At 36.1% G+C, this 14,526-nt stretch overlaps 1 protein-coding gene across 1 annotated transcript in view; it reads left to right on the top strand.

Annotated features, from left to right (window-relative positions):
- LOC145942085 (uncharacterized) overlaps positions 1 to 3,590 on the top strand; it is a 374,660-nt gene extending 371,070 nt beyond the window's left edge. Inside the window, exon 16 of the mRNA XM_083048578.1 lies at positions 2,873 to 3,590. The gene's annotated coding sequence lies outside the window, so the exon portion shown is untranslated. The remainder of the gene's footprint in view (positions 1 to 2,872) is intronic.
- The last annotated feature ends 10,936 nt before the right edge of the window (positions 3,591 to 14,526 follow it).

The raw sequence follows: 14,526 nt of genomic DNA, 5'->3' as shown, positions 1-14,526 counted from the left end.
TTCTTCAAACGAAGAGAATGGGAAGAATCGAGAAAAAAAGAAATTATGAAAACGAAGCAGGGAAAGGGGGGAGAAAGGAAGAATGAAAAGAGGAGCAGGAAGATGGCGAACAGGGGAACGAAGAGGGGAACCGCGCCTGTAGACAACGCCGGCAAACGCGAGAGAAATGAGAGGAGAGGGTATATAGAGGTGTGTGTGGAGACGGAGGAGAGAACAAACCGGCACCTGTACCCTCATAACATATAGTTCCCCTCTCTTTCCTCCCCCTCGTCTCTCTTTCTTCTTCTTTCTTTCTCCCGGTTTCGAAGTATCCTCGTATCCGCGGGTGTCGGGGCTATATGCTTGGCCGTTTGTTTGATGGCGAGTGGAGGCGCAGGGCCGTCGTCGTGAGCACGACACGAGTCCGCGATCGCGTTCGCGGGCGCATTCGTTGCTGGAAGTTATCCGTCAGCGATCCGAGATTTCGCACGAGGATATATATGCGAACGGGTGCGCGCTGCCGAAGGAGAACGTTCTCGCCGCGACTCGCGATTTGTCTTCCGCGCCAGCGAGACCCGATACCTTCGGCTACCTCAACATCTGCGCCTCTCCGCTTCTGCGCTTCTCGAGAGATGTTTCATGAAAACGAGAATATAAAGAATATCAAGTGTTTCCCCGTACACAATATTGTCAAGGAAAAAAGTGCGAAGAATCATAATCGTATAACATTTATCTATATTATATTATTATCTTGTCACGAAACATTTAACAATGAGTCATCTATTAAGCACTTCGCTGTTGGATAATTATCTCCTTCCCTAATCCGATAATTTACAACCGAATAATTTTCTCACGATACAAATGACGAGACTGAGGGAAACAATGGTAGAAACGAACGGATACGGCCCTGGGATCACATATGCGACTTTACGTAGAAGCGTCCGTGTCTATATGTACAGTGTAGGCGGCGCACACCTAGCAGGTGCTCATTAGATTACAGGGACGATGTTCGAGATGTAGCCACCTTTTACTCACTGCTCTCGAGAGGCCTCCACGCGAGATTGGGATCTTCGTACGGTTCTTTTCACGACGTCGCGTTCGGGACCCTTTTCCACCTTAACCCTCCACCGTCCACCGTTCTATCCATGTTCACCTTCTCCACCTATTCTCCTCGTACAGGTCGATGTTACCGATTTTTACGGAAACCTGAAATCCATACGACCTAGCGCGCGGGCACCCACGACTCTCTATCAGCTGTTTTTCACCGGCTTCCACCGATCGATTCGACTTCTCTTTCTTCTGTATTTACCAGCAGGTAGTCGCGTCTACGTAACAAGGTCTCTATTTAGTGTTGTAATGTCGGAAATAGACGTGGTTTGTCTCGTGGTATGAATGCCGTGTTCGATAAATCATTGACGATAAATCCGCGTCGGCATTATCATCGCTTTTCTGTTATGAAAATCATTAACGCGCATGATGCAATCCTTCGTGATTGCTTTTCATCGCTTCTACTCGTAATTGATTTGTGGCGAATTATTAATTATTAGAAAATTATTAATATAGTAATAAAAACAAAAATTTGTATATATATTTTTTTAAGTAATATAAAAATGAATATATTCGAGGATATAAAATCGAGGAATGGCGCGCACTTGTGTTGTTCTAGTAGAAACAAAAATGTACATATTTTTGATAAACTAATGAAAATGCATATATTTAATGGGAACATTGTACTTTGAAAGTACTGTAATATTTATTTATACGTGTCTATCATTTATTTCGACATTCTGACTGTATCAGTAAATTCATTATTCTTCCTGATTCATTTTCGAAAGATCAGCTTAAATGTTTTCACATCTCGGGATGTTTTTAGAAAAGATGGATTTGCGTCCGAATCGACTTCGCGCGAGCAGGCAAGGGCGCCGGTAGTGTGTTTATCGCAGCAGGAAGTCGGCATACAAATGATAATCTGAACCCAGCGCGCTACGTGGTCGCGAAGAGTCTTCGCGCACGAGCGCATGTATTTATGCACGATGCGCGCGTGTAACTTTGCGCCCGCCGCAACCCGGGCGCTGGGTCTTGGGAGTTGAATTTGTCGCTCCATATCTCGTCCTGGAATTTATGAAACCCGGGCTCGCCATAATTTACGCGGCCGTGCTTGAGCGCGGTAAATAACAGTGGGTATACAAAGAAGAAGTGGAAGAAGTGGCTGGCCGATGTTCGAGCGGAATTTGGGGTCGGAATTGAATTGATAACGTTGCCCCTCCGTCGCCCTTTGTACGACTTCGCATCACATTCATAAAACTGCACTCTTTACATTTGAAAGAAAAAGATAAAATATAATTTTTACACGCATCCTATTACGCAATTGACAGTTTATAAAAAAATGTCCCCCTTAATAAAAGACATGCTGAATACGTTAAAGCATTAAATACAATATTTTATTATATTTTAATTAATATTTTATTATATTTTAATTCTTTGTCGCATCGAAAATAGAAGATAAACTTCAAAAATTTTTGCTAATTATTTTCACGAGATCTCTAAACTGCATTGCTAGCATCGTCGTCTGCTGCCGACCTCGAATCTAATTACCGTCTAATTAGAACGATCATGTATCGTCAAAGCGATTGCATCGAACATCGAGTTAAGGCCGGTGCATGTCGTGTGGCGATGGGTCATATTTTCCTTCCGCGAGCGATTTTCGATACAACGGTGAAAATGATTAGCGACGAAGCAGCGCAGTCGTTTAACCGGTCGTACGTTAATTACGGCTGCACCAGAGAGAAAGCGCAAAATATTATAAATATTATAAATATACCGTAATCTTTATGTACGAGATACATATTATCGTCCGATTTACTCAATTTCGTCTTAAAATGTCTGCTTACAGGTGAACGAAACGCGGCGGCTTTCGATCGACTCAATGAAGATGATTCTGTCTATTACGAATATATTATACATATGCATTCTTGATTTCTTGACACGGAAGTCTCGCCACCGGGGCCCCGTTACTCGATCGCATTAGCATAATCGGACGACCGATGTAGCACGTCCCCGCGAAATGTCTCGTGTCTCGGCGGGTCGACAATGTGCCGACCGCAATTACGATCGCGGCATGGAATTATGCGTCTGCAAACACGCGCGACAGGCTTGTAGCCTCGGTCGGAGGATGCCCTCGGTTTGCTTGTCGAATGCGCAAATGGAAAAGCAGGAGAGATAGGAAGAAACGCGTCCTCGCGACACGAATCGCCGCGAGAAGAGCGCGGGAGGAGATCCGGTAAACTGACAACCGCATCGCTTAATGACTACGTTAATTAATATATTTGAAGCGTCGGCAACGTGGCTCGAGACGGTATGAGATCGACTGCTCGTATACGGATTAGCATAAGCAAACCCGCCGAGGCGATTCTTTCGTGTGCGCTGCCTAGAAGTGTTAATTCTTCGCTAGGCCGCGCAGCGGCCTGGCAGTTTCTGATGTGAATAGTAGAATTGACGAGAGATACCTTGCTAGGCGGTACAAGTCGCGAATAACGAAAAAAAAAAGAAACTGCACAAAGCTACATAAAGCAAGACTATGGGTGAAAATAGGTTTGCAGCAGATTGAAGGAAAATGGAAAATAAATGTTACAAAATACATAAAATATTCAGAAATCGTCAAAAATTTCTATCTAAATACACGCACAAAAAGGAATATTAGATTATAGTTTGTTTTGTCTCTTAGCAAACTATTTACTCTTTTATTACTCTTTTATTGTAAGTTCAAAAAAATATGAGTTTATGAAAATAGTATGTCTGATGATTAGCGAAAAGGCACATCTGATAGATAAAAATAATTTGCTAAGAGACAAAACAAACTATAATCTGAGATCTTCATTAGAAAAATATGTTTGCAAGAGGTAACAAAGTTGGGATACGCCCTTTTCCCTTTGACAATAGTCCGTGAAAGAGCAGTATAAATGTGTATGTTGTCTTGGCATTTCTCCCTTTCTTTTGTAGTTTTCAAAAATTTCAGAATAGGCGTTTCTTCTCTATAGAGGTGAACTTCTTTTCAAAATATATTCTGAAAGATTGCATCCCATTTAGAGGGAGGGAGTGGGGTATCCTACTTCTTTTCAGAATATGTTTCCTTAGTAAATATAAACATTTATAAATTTTATCGATTTTTTATAATAAATAGTAAAATGTGTGTGCGTTTATCCATGAGTATTGTAGATAAAAATTTATTATTAAAATATCGCTATATTTATTATTTAAACAATTGCATTTGTTGATATAGAGATATAGATATTAGGAGAATATATTCCTAAAAGAGGATAGATCAAGGGTGAAATGTTCATTTTCTTTCGAAACTTTTGACAATCGCAGAGGATGCTTATTGTTTTCGGAGTTAGCAGGTCTTCTTACCTGAATATCTACTCAAGATTTAATGATGTTCAAGCATAGACATATAAAGGAAGACTCAGCATGTTTTTAATTTTAATTAAAAATTAATAAATATTTTTATATGTATTTATATATTTATCGATAAGACAAATAAATTCTGCAACAAAGTATTTTGAAATAACAAGAATAAACAGATATGTATCTATTAATAATTCTTTTATTGTAAGTTCGAAAAAATATGAATTTATGAAAATAGTATGTCTGATGATTTGCGAAAAGACACATCTGATAGATAAAAATAGTTTGCTAAGAGACAAAATAAACTATAATCTAATATTCCTTTTTGTGCGTGTATTTAGATAGAAATTTTTGACGATTTCTGAATATTTTATGTATTTTGTACCATTCATTTTCCATTTTCCTTCAATCTGCTGTAAACCTTTTCACCCTTGTCCCATGATTTTCAGGGTAAATTCTAACAAAAAGAAAATTCTCTCTGTGTATCACTCACCGGAATGATGAAGGAAAAACGATGAAGGTGGAATTGTAGTGCACTGTTGATATTAAAGTTGTTCTGTAAAATACAAATATACATAATCAAATTAGGCAGTGCTTAAGATAATTAATTCTTTAAAAAATAATTATTAAACAAATCGCATTTTTATCCGTGTTTTAATAAGAAATTTACATAATTTTTAAAAGATATTTTTTAGAAAATTTTATGAAAAATATGAAATAAAAATTAATTTTTATATAAAACTTAATCATATGTGAATAATCTAAACATTTTATAAATCTCAAAAATAATGTTGAAATATTTTATATATATTTGCATAAAAATGTATTAATTATTATTATACAATACATATATATTTATTATAATATATTTTTTTAAAATATTTTAAAATAAAATCTAAATAATAAAATATTTCTTTAAAATAAAATAAAAATTTAAAATATTTTACATATATTGTATATTACACAATATTAAGTGAATGAGAAAGTAATTAATTTTTCAAGTAATATATATAAAATAAATAAATATATAAATTACTTCATCGTTGTTCCGCTGTTGCCCGATGCCTCCCTGGCTCTCCTCCTCCTCTCTTGGTTTATTTATTGCACTTGATATAACTTTCGTAGTATTCACTCGCGATAGCACGGTTAATTAATTATGATCGCGCGCGCACTAATCAACTGATTACGACGATTACGCGACATTTTGCACGTTACGACACTAGTACACGACACATTTTATTATATTGCGACTTGATAAAATATAAAACTACGATCCGCTCGACACTCGAAAATGACGGTTAAAAGATTAAAACAAAAATTCACATTGGTATAACGTGATATCGCGCGATATTACCCGAATAAAGTTAATTAAGATGCGATGAGAGATTCCCTGAAAACAGACAATCAAAATTCAATATTGCTCACGAAACATATATATCCTACGAGAGAGAAAGAGAGAGAGAGGGAGAGAGAGAGAGAGGGAGAGAGAGAGAGAGAGAGAGAGAGAGAGAGAGAGAGAGAGAGAGAGAGAGAGAGAGAGAGAGAGAGAGAGAGAGAGAGAGAGAGAGAGAGAGAGAGAGAGAGAGAGAGAGAGAGAGAGAGAGAGAGAGATCAATGTATTATTCCTACTTTAAATAAATGTATCGCGCGAGATAGCTGCTTCGATAAATACATATCACTTCAACTCATTTACGATTCGTTAATCATTAATTCGAATAATCGCGTAAAGAACAATCGCATTTGTTATCTCCGTGTATTTGTCGCGAATACGACGAAGGAATTTGCTTCGCTGCTTACACATTTTTTTACACTAATTTTTTAGTATGCATTCGAGCGCCGAAATTCTCCCTCTCACAAGTGAAAAAGAATGAAATATTCATAAATACATATTCAACAAGAGATAAACTCTTACCTTATTAAGACAAATTAAGTTTGGAAGTGAGATTCTCGTTAACAATAGTCTTGTTGCATGAGACGCGTAAGGGAAACGGTTGCAATATGTTTAAGCGCGAAGAACATCAAGTGGTACCAACCTCAAGTTCGCAAAATTATCTATGCATACATTTAAGCGCGCGAGAAACGTCAAGTTGTACCAACGTCAAGTTCGCAAATTATCTATGCAAAACGCGCGAGAAACAAGTGGTACCAACCTCACAAGTTTACAAAAAATCTATACTTTAATGTAAATGTAACTTTAATATTAATATATATATATAAATATTAAATGAGATATATATAAATATTAAATGAGATCAATTCTCTAATATGTTCATTAACATTTAAATAATTATTAACAATGCTTGAATAATTATTACTTGTACAATTAATATCGATTTATTATCGATCCGCGTCGTAATAGTTCAGTGCCAAGTTAACGCGCGAAGTTGTACTCGCGCGCGATCACGTGATCACATTTTCTACCTAACCCCCACCCATCTACCTATTCACAGAGGGCGTCGTCGCGCGCGTCGGTGTACGGCCTGACTGTGATCGCTCCGTATTTTCGCGTCGTTTTATCGGTTTCGGGCGAGCTCCGCGTACAAATGAATATCGCAAGTGCCGAATTTCGCGACGGGCGAGACTTCCGTTGTGTCAGTCGACCTACGAGCAACCATAATTAGCGAATCTCGGTACTCGCGATCTCGTTGTCCGTCCTTGTCCGTTTCGCTGGATCGCCGTGACTATCACCGTCCGAGAGACGGGGCCACTTCATGTTAACGTAACATTTCCTCGTCGACGAGGAATATTACGAGCGTCTCGCAGCATCCGAAGCATCGACAGGAGCATGAGGAGGCATTGAGAGAAGCATCGAGGGATCATCGTCAACGGACTAATTAACGTAAGTGATTTCGTCACTCGTTTTACGCCCGCCATGTTTGTGACGTATGCTTATCTGGCGTTCAAATCTATTTCAGTTGCAACAGTGCTCGGGAACATGTTGGAAAGAGAGATGCGAGGAAAATGCTGTCCTCATCCGATTGTGCAGCTGCTTCAGTGGAGAACGCTATCAATGTAAGTATGACAGGGGAGATGGTCGGTATGTTAATCGAGCCGCGAATATATTGATGCCAGACTCGAAACGCGCAGCACGCCAAGGTCGCCAAGTGGAGTGAAGGAGATAGAAACAGCGTTTCTATCTCCTTCACTCTTCGGTGCTCACACATATATTACGATTTTCCTTTGCGCGTAACCTCTCCATACAACCTAACGTGCTGCGCGTCTCGAATCCGGCATTAATGCGTGCTACTGATAATGTGATAATAATAATGCCGAAATATTTTACGCAGTGCCACGCCGTGATAAAGGTTAGGGGATCTGCTAGCCTGCACGCTACATTTCAGAGCCTCGACGTTTAGTACAATGAAATTTCTACTCCATATATTATCGTATTATCATGCATAATGTTATACGAAATGCGATTATTTTGCATAATTATTATTATCAATTATCAGTGCGCGCGATTAATTATTTTTAAATGCTTTTATAATTTAATATATTCCACATATATATCAATATATATATAGTATTGTATATTAAATGAAGAATAGCATTTCAGTAAATATTCGTTGTTTCATAGTACAATCATTATATAAATCTCAATAATCATAGAAAATAATTTAACTTTTAGAATAATTTTATAATAATAATTACATTAGAGAGATAACACGATGCCACATCAATTTGTGCTGCTGTTTGCTCACTTAATCATGCAAATAACAAATCGATCAAATATAAACAATGCTATACGTTGCAGAAATCGAACGAATTTTAATAATTATAATAGAGAATAATCATATTTCTTCGTACTTATTTTCTTGCGTGGTTTGGAACATAATACGACGATACACGTATCGCTTATTCAAACGATTAATAAATTATCACAATTAACGAACTGCATGTATTGAAACGATGATTATTTATCAAAGTAATAATCGAGATACGTTTAAAGTATTTTGCACAATTTATTTAAAGCAAAAATAATTATAAAATATATATTTTTTCGGGCAATCATATGCATCGCGTCTTTATTAGTCATTAATTTTTAATTTTTACTTGTATATCTATTCATATTTGGCATAAGATAGCAATCTTTTTAAACTAAAAACGTCTACAATGTCAGACATACTTAATATTTTTTGTTTTGTTTTCTGATTGCAGTATAAAGTGTGCCAGTGTACAACGAGCTACGCAAACGTCATATTTTAATGATTAGTGCGCGGTCGTAATTAACTATGTTTTCGCGAGTATCGTGTGAGTGAAAGAAGAACGAAGAAACAAGAGAAAAAGAGGTGGAGGTCCAGGGTAGGGAGGCATCGGGCGACAGCGGAGCAACCACGAGGTGAACAGTTTATTTAATTTGTTAAAATAATACAGTTGTATACAGTATATAATTATTTTTGGAATATTATTTGGATGCTGCTTTATAATTTATATATGTATATGCATATATTTATTTTATTAAATTTATTATTTGTTAAAATAATACAGTTTTACACAATATATATAATTATTTTTGGAATATTGTTTCGATGTTATTTTATAATTTGTATATATGTATATATGTATATTTATTTTTTACAGATCAACATTATACGTACTACAATTCCGCTGCTGTTCATCCCGGTGAGTGTTAAATTCTTTTTTATTTAATAATCTCAAGGTAGGATTTGTTATTTAATAATCTCAAGGTGTGGATTTGTAAAAATTATATTAAATATGCATAAAATCTATGTACATACATAAGAAAAAACATCAAAAATAATTAAAATATAACTTTTTAAACAATTATTAGCATTCAAAATTCTTATATTTCTTAGTATTTGAATTTCTAATGATAAAGACAATGATAAAAACATATCATATATTATTTTCTCATATTATTAAATATCTTTTTTCTTTAATGAGAAAAAATTTAAAATTTTTAACTTCTAAGAATTCTTAAGCATTTTTATAAAGTGAAATATGAAAGTTACACATTATTTTCATTATCACACATTGATACGCATTTATTGTTTTGTCCCAAAATTCGATCAACGTCAATTCGAAATAATCGATCGAAATAGACCCCAAAGCTGCAGAAACGAAATAAATCCCCGTTCTCGTAGGGCGTAATTTATGGCTAACGAACGACCGGCGATATCTTTTCCAACATATAATTTATATCAAAGATATTCCTCTCTCTCTCTTGTCGCTTGTTATTACGTACATTAATGACGCACGGCTAGGCTCTGACGAAATATACGAATGAACATAGCGTAGATATATAAAAGATGAAATAATGGTGTGACATAACCGGTCGGCAGCGGGTGGACCTGCGCGATGATCCCACGGTTGATCCATCACGCTGGACCGACCGACCGATCGACCAACAGACCTGCTGTAATGATGCAATCGCGAGCGAAAGGAACGCTGCTCTCTCGGGTTCGTTTTGATTTCATTAATGGATCGGGTGCGCACTAATGCGACTCTGTTTGCCGAGCACTTGGGTCGCATTAAGAGAACGCTTCGCCGCGCGCTGGACACACGCGTCGTTTCGCGCTCGAAGATGACACCGATGTCGTCTCTCGCTTTTCTACCGATTCTTTCTGCTCTGTTATTGCTTACGTCATTTTTCAGTCTATTTATATTATTTATTTAATGTAACGTTACTTTTTTTAACATTGCTAAAATTTCTTTCTCTGTACAAATATGTTCGCAGTTTCTTAGAAAATGTTTATCCAACATAACTATAAATCTTCTATTTTATTTTAATTTAATTAAAATATTCAGCATTCTATTACTTAATTAAATATTTTATTAAATACTCATTTATTTAGAGTGAAATTTAAAGCCTACTTGAAGCAAAAGTTTAAAATGTTCTAATATTAAGAAAGTCTGCAAAAATGACTGTCCGTAATTTTTTCTCTGTCGTGAAAAATCTTGTCAGATGCCATAGTATTCGCATTGTTTGGGGTAAAAATAACATCTGTATTTCAAGATTAAATATTACAATACTAATACAGCTTAAATTCAAAAGATAATGATTCTATGTAATATAACTGTTGACTATTTTTTAATGAACTAGAACAACACAAGCACGAGCTAAGCGCGCGCCATTCCTTAATTTTATATAAAAAAGAATGATATTTTTGTATAAAGTTTGTTTAAACTTTATTAATATTTTTGACAGAAATCAGCTGATTAAAGCATTAAGTTGCTAATTAAATTTTAAAATAAAAATGTTATAAAAATTAAAATAATAATGTTATAAATAATATGTTATAATACTTTAAATTGGAATAATATTTTTTGACAGAAATCAGCTGATAACTGTCAAAAATATTAATCGAGTTTAAAGAATTATGACATATTATTTAAAACATATTATTATTTTAATTTTTAGAACATTATTTTAAAATTTAATTAACAAATTAACTCTTTAATCGGCTGATTTCTGTCAAAAAATATTAATAAGGTGTTAATTTGTTAATTAAACTTTAAAATTAAAATATGTTATAAAAATTAAAATAATATGTTTTAAATAAAATATATTATAATTCCTTAAACTCGATTAATATTTTTGACAGTTATCAGCTGATTTCTGTCAAAAGATATTAATCGCAGATTAATAGGCATTATAACATATTATTTATGACATATATTACTACATATTTTATAATTTTTATAACCTATTATTATTTTAAAATTTAATGAGTAAATTAACGTTTTAATATTTTGTGATGTACATCAGCTAATTTCTGTATCATTCTTTTTAACATAAAATCGAGGAATAGCGTGCGCTTGTGTTGTTCTAGTCCCTTTCTAGAAAAGTCATATTAAGTCGATTCTCGCAAGTATTGTTGCCTCTTTTGGCGATGTTTAGCTGTCTCGATTTGCGTTATGCATTATATTCATAGCATCGAGAGGCTGTCATTGCGAGAGTTAGTAGTTTGACAGTTTGTCCAAAATAAAATTAAATAAAATAGTAATATGTTTTAAATAACATGTTTTAATACTTTAAATTCGGTTAATATTTTTGACAGTTATCAGCTGATTTCTGTCAAAAAAATTAATTGCGGACAAAGTATATATTATAACATATTATATTATTTACAATATATTATTATAATTAAAAATAAAATTATATTTTGTAAATAATATAATATGTTATAATACTTTATCCGCGATTAATATTTTTTGACAGAAATCAGCTGATAACTGTCAAACATATTTTTTAAGTAGAGGTTTTTAAAGTATTATAACTTATTATTTAAAATATAATATATTATATAATTTTATTTTATTTTTGACAAACTATCAAACTGCTAACCCTCTCGATGACAACTGCTTGATGATATGAATAAACGCACAACGCGAATCAAGAGTCAATCAGCATCGCGGAAAAGCGATAACAATGGCAATAACATGCCTTCTTTAGAAAGGGATAATCATTTAAAAAATACGTGATACATTATTTATGCAGGAAATAATTCTTATTGTTTGTAATTGCTAATTCCGATCACAAGGAGACATAGGACATCGTAAAGATACAGAATCGGAGAGAACTGTTCGATCCCTATTTATTCATCCGTCGGTTCACCGGGGCTAATAATTCCGGAAGTCGCGATACGACGAGTCGCGAGCAAAACTTAAAAGGCGCTCGTTCGATCGGCGAGCCAGCATCGTCGCAAATCTCGTAGAGGACAGAGGCGAGGGCCTCACGCATCCAGCAAGCACCGGCATGGCATGTATCGATACATATACGGTCGCGAACGGTGAATAATATCATCCGCTCGATTTGTATGCTATTAGCACGAGAGAGGATCTCCGATCGCGCCGGCGTAATTCTCTATCGGACGACCGTTACTCCGTGAAAATCGCTCGTAAAGACCGGTGCCAGACTCGTAAGCGTATAACGTCGGAGTCCTTTATTGCTCCATTCTTCCAGCCGCGCCGGTCTACTAACGACGACGACGACGACGACCTATTCGTATTCGGATGCGACTCGCATAAATCCCCTTATCTCTCTTTAATACAACCCGCGCTCGGCTTTCGATTTCCCCGGTCGTCGAGGTAAAAATAGCCGTAGGAGAACGACGGGTTCAGCTCTTATACATCGCAAGATCTTCCTTCCTTTCGTTGGATATTATAAATTTATTACGAACATCAATTCTCTCTCTGTCTTGTGGGGTTGCATATCACGCTTTGTTGCAGAAAAAATTTTCAATGATCACAAACATCTTTTTCCGTGCCTGTTATATTAAAAGAAAAAAAAGGATACACTCAGACATTTCTCTCTGTTGTATCTGGATGTCCAGTTATATTTATGTGCACTATAATGCTTTATTAAGATGCACGCTATGCATTCGTATCGAATGTAAATTCGTAACAGCTCATACATTAAATTAATGGCCAATTTCGTATTTCTACGCAAACAAATTTCCTATGAATCATGTTAATTTTCACAATTTGAGTAATGCTTTATACCTCTCCGTTTAATTGTATTACCTTTGCATTTCGCCAGCTCTCTCTCTCTATTTCTATCGTTTGTACGAAATTTTAACGCGAGCATGAAGAACTTTCGATGGTACGTTAAAATTCGAGCTCTCGATTCACAAGTACCTCGTAACTTTTGCAGAATGATCGCTTAATTGTTGTAATTTCCGGCGCTGGTCGCTACATACGAGAACATCTTTTATTGCTCCATTCTTCGTGTATCGTTTGGCTGCTGCGACTTATTCCTATCTGCCGCGAGAATTTATGTACGCGGGAGAGAATATCGTTGCCCCCTTATTTCTGCTGGACACTATTTGCGCTCTCTCCGCGAATTTTCTAATCTCGGCTCGTCGATAAAGAAACCATACTATCGCTACGGCGCGTACAAGTACTCGGTAATGAAATATTTTTTTGGATCGTCCGCCGCCGCGTAACGAACGTGTATGTAACCTCTGTGCTGCCAAGGGCTTTCCGTACACAATTACGAGAAATCTGCAGGTGGAAGTACGCGTGACTATGCAACAATCGGCGGACAAAGCAATCGCTTGATGCCCTCCGGAAATATTTAAATAGGAATTTGCAATTTGAATTAAGTTTTTGCATTATTGTGTCATTTCATTGAAGATATATTATGACTATAAAAAATCGTGGGAAATATGCAAGATTTTACGTGTCTACTTAGAAAAACGAGGTCATTCTAAAGATTGAAGATAGAACGCAAGAATGCTGTATGCATTTTATATCTATATCAAAAATATTTCTTTTTTCTCTCTTCTCTCCCCCGCCCCTCTCTCTCTCTCTCTCTCTCTATTATATTAAATTAGAGTGTAATAATTGTTTTAAAAATATTAATGTCATTAATATTATCAATATATCTCGCAACATTTAATTAATTCGCGATCGGGTAATAAATAACAATTTATCGTCTGACTGGTCGTTTCGTAAAAGGCGGAAGGAAATCGCGAAAGATCGGCCGCGATCGAACAGACGCTGCGCGAAATCGATGAGTCTCTTTCATCCGTACTTTCCAAACGCACTGTACGTAAGTATCCGAGTGCAAGGTGCACGGTATTCTCAACAGTTTCCACCGTGCGCTATACATAATGGAGGTTAGCCGCAGGATGGTAAATCACAAGACGCCATGCGGGCGTAGTTATATCGTGCGTGCGTGATGGAAGATTAGTACGGCATTGTGCGAGCACCGTGGAGGCACGCAATGATTTATCGCATACGAAAACGCGTAGGGTGACTCTCGCCGGTGATCGCTACCTTCACGCGGACGTTCCGAAACGGAAAGTCGTCGTCTCGCCGAAGCACGCAATCACGTGTCATTCCGAAGAACGCCATAAAGTCGATTTTATTCCGGTTCTTGTCAAGTGACGTCGACTAATTGGCGCGTATTGTAAATTTCAGGCGTTATATCTGGGAATCTCAGTCGTCTAATATTTTTAATGGAACGGAAAATTTAAATGGATGAAATTGAAATAAATTGACATTTCAGATATTAAAGATTCGAAACGCAAAGATCCAAATTTGCATCCGCGAACCCAGGCAGACAAACGTGATACCGTAATATAGCGATTTGAAATTTTCTGTAGAGCGATGATAATCAATTGTACAAAAAATTATGGATATTGGAGAACGCTTAGAAAAGAAGTGAGAATACTG

This window comes from Prenolepis imparis, unplaced genomic scaffold (assembly GCF_030444845.1).
Source record: "Prenolepis imparis isolate NDT839.2.m4 unplaced genomic scaffold, iyPreImpa1.0 SCAF_10, whole genome shotgun sequence".
In the NCBI taxonomy this organism is placed as follows: domain Eukaryota; kingdom Metazoa; phylum Arthropoda; class Insecta; order Hymenoptera; family Formicidae; genus Prenolepis; species Prenolepis imparis.
This window is presented reverse-complemented; position numbering and strand designations above follow the sequence as displayed.